The 6,645-nt window shown below is 42.7% G+C and overlaps 11 non-coding genes across 11 annotated transcripts; 5 read left to right on the top strand and 6 right to left on the bottom strand.

Moving 5' to 3' along the window:
* Nucleotides 1–444: 444 nt before the first annotated feature.
* On the bottom strand, nucleotides 445–516 carry trnaq-cug (transfer RNA glutamine (anticodon CUG)). Its single transcript has one exon. It is a non-coding gene; the product is annotated as a tRNA-Gln (tRNA).
* A 564-nt stretch (nucleotides 517–1,080) lies between these two features.
* On the bottom strand, nucleotides 1,081–1,152 carry trnaq-uug (transfer RNA glutamine (anticodon UUG)). Its single transcript has one exon. It is a non-coding gene; the product is annotated as a tRNA-Gln (tRNA).
* A 319-nt stretch (nucleotides 1,153–1,471) lies between these two features.
* Nucleotides 1,472–1,543, top strand: trnaq-cug (transfer RNA glutamine (anticodon CUG)). Its single transcript has one exon. It is a non-coding gene; the product is annotated as a tRNA-Gln (tRNA).
* Nucleotides 1,544–1,931: 388 nt separating this feature from the next.
* Nucleotides 1,932–2,003, top strand: trnaq-cug (transfer RNA glutamine (anticodon CUG)). Its single transcript has one exon. It is a non-coding gene; the product is annotated as a tRNA-Gln (tRNA).
* Nucleotides 2,004–2,280: 277 nt separating this feature from the next.
* On the bottom strand, nucleotides 2,281–2,363 carry trnal-cag (transfer RNA leucine (anticodon CAG)). The gene has a single exon. It is a non-coding gene; the product is annotated as a tRNA-Leu (tRNA).
* A 1,546-nt stretch (nucleotides 2,364–3,909) lies between these two features.
* trnaq-cug (transfer RNA glutamine (anticodon CUG)) lies at nucleotides 3,910–3,981 on the top strand. The gene has a single exon. It is a non-coding gene; the product is annotated as a tRNA-Gln (tRNA).
* A 346-nt stretch (nucleotides 3,982–4,327) lies between these two features.
* On the bottom strand, nucleotides 4,328–4,399 carry trnaq-cug (transfer RNA glutamine (anticodon CUG)). Its single transcript has one exon. It is a non-coding gene; the product is annotated as a tRNA-Gln (tRNA).
* Nucleotides 4,400–4,666: 267 nt separating this feature from the next.
* Nucleotides 4,667–4,749, top strand: trnal-cag (transfer RNA leucine (anticodon CAG)). The gene has a single exon. It is a non-coding gene; the product is annotated as a tRNA-Leu (tRNA).
* A 508-nt stretch (nucleotides 4,750–5,257) lies between these two features.
* Nucleotides 5,258–5,329, bottom strand: trnaq-cug (transfer RNA glutamine (anticodon CUG)). Its single transcript has one exon. It is a non-coding gene; the product is annotated as a tRNA-Gln (tRNA).
* A 564-nt stretch (nucleotides 5,330–5,893) lies between these two features.
* Nucleotides 5,894–5,965, bottom strand: trnaq-uug (transfer RNA glutamine (anticodon UUG)). The gene has a single exon. It is a non-coding gene; the product is annotated as a tRNA-Gln (tRNA).
* Nucleotides 5,966–6,284: 319 nt separating this feature from the next.
* On the top strand, nucleotides 6,285–6,356 carry trnaq-cug (transfer RNA glutamine (anticodon CUG)). The gene has a single exon. It is a non-coding gene; the product is annotated as a tRNA-Gln (tRNA).
* Nucleotides 6,357–6,645: the final 289 nt, after the last annotated feature.

The raw sequence follows: 6,645 nt of genomic DNA, 5'->3' as shown, positions 1-6,645 counted from the left end.
TGCTGTGTGTTGCCTCTTTCCACAATCCTGCACCAAACATCGTTTGACTCAACAGTAATACAGTGCAGATAGAAACCAGTCATTGCCATGTATTCGCTATTTCTTCTCACATTTCTGAAGCCACCTTAACTGCCAGAAATAACAAACTCCAGGCAGAACAAGTTTAACGAGCTGTGCTGAAAGATGATATATTCTCTCCTGCTGGCCTGGGTTTGAATCTCACCTTCAGCAGTTTGTATTTTCCACTTTCTATCCATGTTGTTGGAATGCTGTAACATGACCACCGTCGCAGGACCAGTTATCCTTAGAGCGATGGTTAGGGTTAGTCAAGCCGGATCTCTGAAAGATATCCTGGGTGTGTTGATCTTGCTTCGTAGTACAGGCCCTTGGGGTTGCTGATGCTGGTGAAGTCATCTCACATTGTTGTTCAATCCTCTCAAAATCAGGTCCCACCGAGATTTGAACTCGGATCGCTGGATTCAGAGTCCAGAGTGCTAACCATTACACCATGGAACCTCTACACAGTTGTCCTCTGGAGGCATGGTTTCGGATCTCACTTCTGGCGGTATACATTTTCACTGACCAGTGACTGATAACATGTAAGGAGATGTAATAGAGTACCTGTTGATTCATATACAAATGCAGAGGTATGTAGAGATGAGGTGCAAGTGTCTGCACATAAATTACCAATACTGACAAAATCAGTGGAGACGTTGGACATTTTCACTGACTTGTGACTGATAACATGCCAGGAGAAGCTTTTGTAGGAATCTACTGGACTTTTCTTTGAGGTTCTTGAGGATGTTTGACCTTCATCCAATAGACTTCCTCTGTTCTAACTGACGGGGAGCTTCAGACGTTTATAGGCTAGTGGTCCATCAAAGAAGGTACCTCAAGGTGTGAATTGTTGTGAAACCAGGTGGTCCAACGGGTGATGGAGCTGAACATAGATGAACCATGTCAGGAGAGAGATATCAATACAGTGTCACAGATACCTCCTCTGATGATTGAACAACATACCTTACTTACAAACCAGTAAAGATGTTTTTCCTTTGTGTACCTGGACCTCCTCTCAAAATCAGGTTCCACCGAGATTTGAACTCGGATCACTGGATTCAAAGTCCAGAGTGCTAACCATTACACCATGGAACCCCTACAGAAGGCATTGTATCCGTGTATCACCAAAACCAACCAACCATCAAAAGGTCACCCAGTCACCCAGAACTTCCCAATATCTTTTTCCAAGCTGATAAAACCCCTCATCTCCAACTCACATGACTAATTGTCCATTGTCAACTCAGGGGCAGGTGGGAATGGTTGTGACAATCCGATGTCCCAAGAACAATAATGGCTGAGAAGCTGCCAGGTCAGAGGTGACTGCCCAGTAACTCTAAAGAATCTATAGTCAGCACAAACGTCTGTTGTCAGTAGTGGGTTTCGAAGCCACACCTCCAGAGGACACCTGTGTGGAGGTTCCATGGTGTAACGGTTAGCACTCTGGACTCTGAATCCAGCAATCCGAGTTCAAATCTCGGTGGGACCTGATTTTGAGAGGAGGTTCAGGTACACAAAGGAAAAACATCTGTTCTGGTCTATTTATAAATGAGGTATGATGTTCGTTTACCAAGCACCTCGAAATTTCACCATCATTGACAGCTTAAGTCACCACCTGGTTTCACAACAGTTCACACCTTGAGGTACCTGAATCCTGGTTCTTTGATGGACCATTAGCCTGTAAACATCTGAAACTCCCTGTTTTACTCAGTTAGAACTGATAAATCTCTTGGATGAAGGTCAGACACTTGCACCTCATCTCTACATACCTCTGCATTCGTATATAAATCAACATGTACTCTATTACATCTCCTTACATGTTATCAGTAGCCTGAAGTGAGATCTGAAGCCACACCTCCAGAGGACACCTGTGTGGAGGTTCCATGGTGTAATGGTTAGCACTCTGGACTCTGAATCCAGCGATCCGAGTTCAAATCTCGGTGGGACCTGATTTTGAGATGAAGTACAGTGGAAAGAAATACATTAAGTGGTCTAAAGTGACCATTTGGGGAAAATTGATTGTTGTCAGCGTAAGTAGTTTGTGTGGAGACACCTGCATCTGGTTTACACTTAGTTTGAATCAACTAGCATCCTATTCATACCTGTAAGATCTCCAATGCTTCTGCAAAACCGCTCCTTTCATTTACTTGTGTACACTGAATGTCCCATCATCATGCTACAAGTTTCCAAGTATTGAGAAAGAAGCAGGAACTAGAAAACAGCAGCTGTCAGAAGTGGGATTCGAACCCACGCCTCCAGGGGAGACTGCGACCTGAACGCAGCGCCTTAGACCGCTCGGCCATCCTGACTCTACAGACCCACTGAACCATCAAATAAGCAAAGTTAGAGGGTAAGTTCATCTTTAATTATCAGCTCCCTTTAGCTCGACTATCTCGGATTCGCCCGAAACTTTACTAGCATAAGCTATGGATATTCAAATTGCTATGTGCTAAATTTTAGACATATCAAGTGATTTCTGAAACAACCAAAATGGCCCGTGAGTAAGTCAGACGAACTGATATTAGCCTTATTTAATTGGCAAAATCGCTTTATGAGTCGGCTTCCTATTCAGATCCCCCCTGGAAGGCTTTCCATCTGGGAGGCAGAACCAGAACTCACTGGAGGGATTACATATCTCATCTGACCTGGGAACAGCTCAAGATCTTCCAGGAGGATCTGGAAAGCAGGAGGGACGTCTGGAATGATCTGCTTCATCCGCTGCCTCCACAACCCAACTCTGGATAAACAGAATGGATAGATAGATAGAAAGACAGCATTTTGTGAGTGAATAATTTAGTGTCCAAGTAAATACAATTAGGATGAGGCTCAGGTAAAACAAAGAAAAAACACCTTTACTGCTCTATTGTTAAAAACTAAAGATATCCCAACATTGAAAATGAATAACAGGTTGGACCAATAGCTCCAAATGAGATGAAGACTTCCAATGGATCCAGCTGTTTTCTCAGCTAGTGGTCAGTTAACAGGCATTTTACAAAAAAGGCTCTGAATGAACAGTTGGCCTCCTCATAAAACAGGCTTAAATTGTCCTGCTGGTTGTAACTGTGTCAGTTAAACAGTGTTTTAGATCCACTACAATGTGCACTGGCAGCTTTTCACCACCAGGTGGCGGTAACAGATTTACTTTACTTCTGTATTGCAGGTTCCCACCTTTTTGTTGACATTAAATATTAAAAAAAGATTGGTGTCCTGCAACTTTAGCACTCTAATAGTGTGTGAAATGACAATAAAGACTTTTAAGGAGTGGTTCCAAGTTATTGCTGAATCAGCAATTTGTGTAAAAACGTAATAAAACCAGTTTCTGTGTTTTTATGAGTATAGACTGATTTAGAAATGTTGACTAAATCCTCCACAGCTCCGGTAGTCGCTGGTTTAAAATGTACAGTTAATATAGCTAATGTCTAATGAGAGACAGATGACTTGAGATTGAAGCCAAAGAGAAAAATCTCTCACTCTTGAACTTTGTGCACCTTTTAAACCTCTGTTAGCTGTTAATTTTTTTTATTTTTATGCTTGGAAAAGTGTACTTTAGTCTTTCAAAACCTTGTTTTAGCAAAATAGACAGATAAACCCAGATTGTGTTGTAGTTCTAGTGCCCCCTAGTGGCCGGAAGTTAATTAAAACAGCTTTAATTAATAGAAAACTGTGTATTTAGTCTTATGTGTATATCCATTTTCAGATATCTATAGCAGCCATATNGGAAGACAGTCTAAGCATCTTATTTTCTACTGTAGTGCTTTACATGTCTGACAGAGACCAGCACACAATCAGCCACCAGAAGGTGAAAAGGTCATAGGTGAGATTCGAACCCACGACTCTAGGAAAGCCCTGTGTGGAGGTTCCATGGTGTAACGGCTAGCACTCTGGACTCTGAATCCAGCGATCCGAGTTCAAATCTCGGTGGGACCTGAACTTTAAGGGACAGCTCAAGGATAATAACTGATTGAAATGTATTTGTTACTGACAGATTCAAATGATAAAGATAAACCGCCCTTTAATGTGGATGCACACAGTCTGAAGCTGAAAGCCTGACTTAGTAAGGAAAGTTGATAACCACTTTCATCATACCTGTTATCTGTGACTGAGGTTTTAGTTCTTGTTTAGCCAAATTACAGACAGGAAGTCTGGCTATGTCAAACGTCTGAGTATACACCACTAATGTTGACCACAGTGTTGCCTTTTACTTATTTTTGTTTGAATGAAAGACTCTCAACTGTTATTCTGACAAACCATGAAGTTATCTGTACTTAAAATCAGGTCCCACCGAGATTTGAACTCGGATCGCTGGATTCAGAGTCCAGAGTGCTAACCATTACACCATGGAACCTCCATGCAGGCTAACTGGGAGACATGGGTTCTAATCCCACTTGTGACAATAAACCTTTTGACTGACTGGTGACTGACAATATATACTGTCCTCTGTCAGACATCCAAAGTACATTAATCGACACTAAAGCTAATTTCCAACATCTAATCTATCTGCTTTTAATTCAAAGCAAGGAAAGACAGAATTTTCTCAGTAAACAAGTTTCAGTTGACAAGTACATACTCTGGCCCAGGTTCAGTTATACACAGGTGTTGCGGTGGCTATGCAGTCAGGATGGCCGAGCGGTCTAAGGCGCTGCGTTCAGGTCGCAGTCTCCCCTGGAGGCGTGGGTTCGAATCCCACTTCTGACAGCTACTGTTTTCTAGTCCATCAGTATACTTAGAAACATGTAATGTGATACAGAAATAGGATGCGTGCTGTGTGTTGCCTCTTTCCACAATCCTGCACCAAACATCGTTTGACTCAACAGTAATACAGTGCAGATAGAAACCAGTCATTGCCATGTATTCGCTATTTCTTCTCACATTTCTGAAGCCACCTTAACTGCCAGAAATAACAAACTCCAGGCAGAACAAGTTTAACGAGCTGTGCTGAAAGATGATATATTCTCCCCTGCTGGCCTGGGTTTGAATCTCACCTTCAGCAGTTTGTATTTTCCACTTTCTATCCATGTTGTTGGAATGCTGTAACATGACCACCGTCGCAGGACCAGTTATCCTTAGAGCGATGGTTAGGGTTAGTCAAGCCGGATCTCTGAAAGATATCCTGGGTGTGTTGATCTTGCTTCGTAGTACAGGCCCTTGGGGTTGCTGATGCTGGTGAAGTCATCTCACATTGTTGTTCAATCCTCTCAAAATCAGGTCCCACCGAGATTTGAACTCGGATCGCTGGATTCAGAGTCCAGAGTGCTAACCATTACACCATGGAACCTCTACACAGTTGTCCTCTGGAGGCATGGTTTCGGATCTCACTTCTGGCGGTATACATTTTCACTGACCAGTGACTGATAACATGTAAGGAGATGTAATAGAGTACCTGTTGATTCATATACAAATGCAGAGGTATGTAGAGATGAGGTGCAAGTGTCTGCACATAAATTACCAATACTGACAAAATCAGTGGAGACGTTGGACATTTTCACTGACTTGTGACTGATAGCATGTCAGTAGAAGCTTTTGTAGAAATCTACTGGACTTTTCTTTGAGGTTCTTGAGGATGTTTGACCTTCATCCAATAGACTTCCTCTGTTCTAACTGACGGGGAGCTTCAGACGTTTATAGGCTAGTGGTCCATCAAAGAAGGTACCTCAAGGTGTGAATTGTTGTGAAACCAGGTGGTCCAACGGGTGATGGAGCTGAACATAGATGAACCATGTCAGGAGAGAGATATCAATACAGTGTCACAGATACCTCCTCTGATGATTGAACAACATACCTTACTTACAAACCAGTAAAGATGTTTTTCTTTTGTGTACCTGAACCTCCTGTCAAAATCAGGTTCCACCGAGATTTGAACTCGGATCACTGGATTCAAAGTCCAGAGTGCTAACCATTACACCATGGAACCCCTACAGAAGGCATTGTATCCGTGTATCACCAAAACCAACCAACCATCAAAAGGTCACCCAGTCACCCAGAACTTCCCAATATCTTTTTCCAAGCTGATAAAACCCCTCATCTCCAACTCACATGACTAATTGTCCATTGTCAACTCAGGGGCAGGTGGGAATGGTTGTGACAATCCGATGTCCCAAGAACAATAATGGCTGAGAAGCTGCCAGGTCAGAGGTGACTGCCCAGTAACTCTAAAGAATCTATAGTCAGCACAAACGTCTGTTGTCAGTAGTGGGTTTCGAAGCCACACCTCCAGAGGACACCTGTGTGGAGGTTCCATGGTGTAACGGTTAGCACTCTGGACTCTGAATCCAGCGATCCGAGTTCAAATCTCGGTGGGACCTGATTTTGAGAGGAGGTTCAGGTACACAAAGGAAAAACATCTGTTCTGGTCTATTTATAAATGAGGTATGATGTTCGTTTACCAAGCACCTCGAAATTTCACCATCATTGACAGCTTAAGTCACCACCTGGTTTCACAACAGTTCACACCTTGAGGTACCTGAATCCTGGTTCTTTGATGGACCATTAGTCTGTAAACATCTGAAACTCCCTGTTTTACTCAGTTAGAACTGATAAATCTCTTGGATGAAGGTCAGACACTTGCACCTCATCTCTACATACCTCTGCATT

Source organism: Stegastes partitus, unplaced genomic scaffold, assembly GCF_000690725.1.
Source record: "Stegastes partitus isolate 25-593 unplaced genomic scaffold, Stegastes_partitus-1.0.2 Scaffold360, whole genome shotgun sequence".
In the NCBI taxonomy this organism is placed as follows: Eukaryota; Metazoa; Chordata; class Actinopteri; family Pomacentridae; genus Stegastes; species Stegastes partitus.
This window is presented reverse-complemented; position numbering and strand designations above follow the sequence as displayed.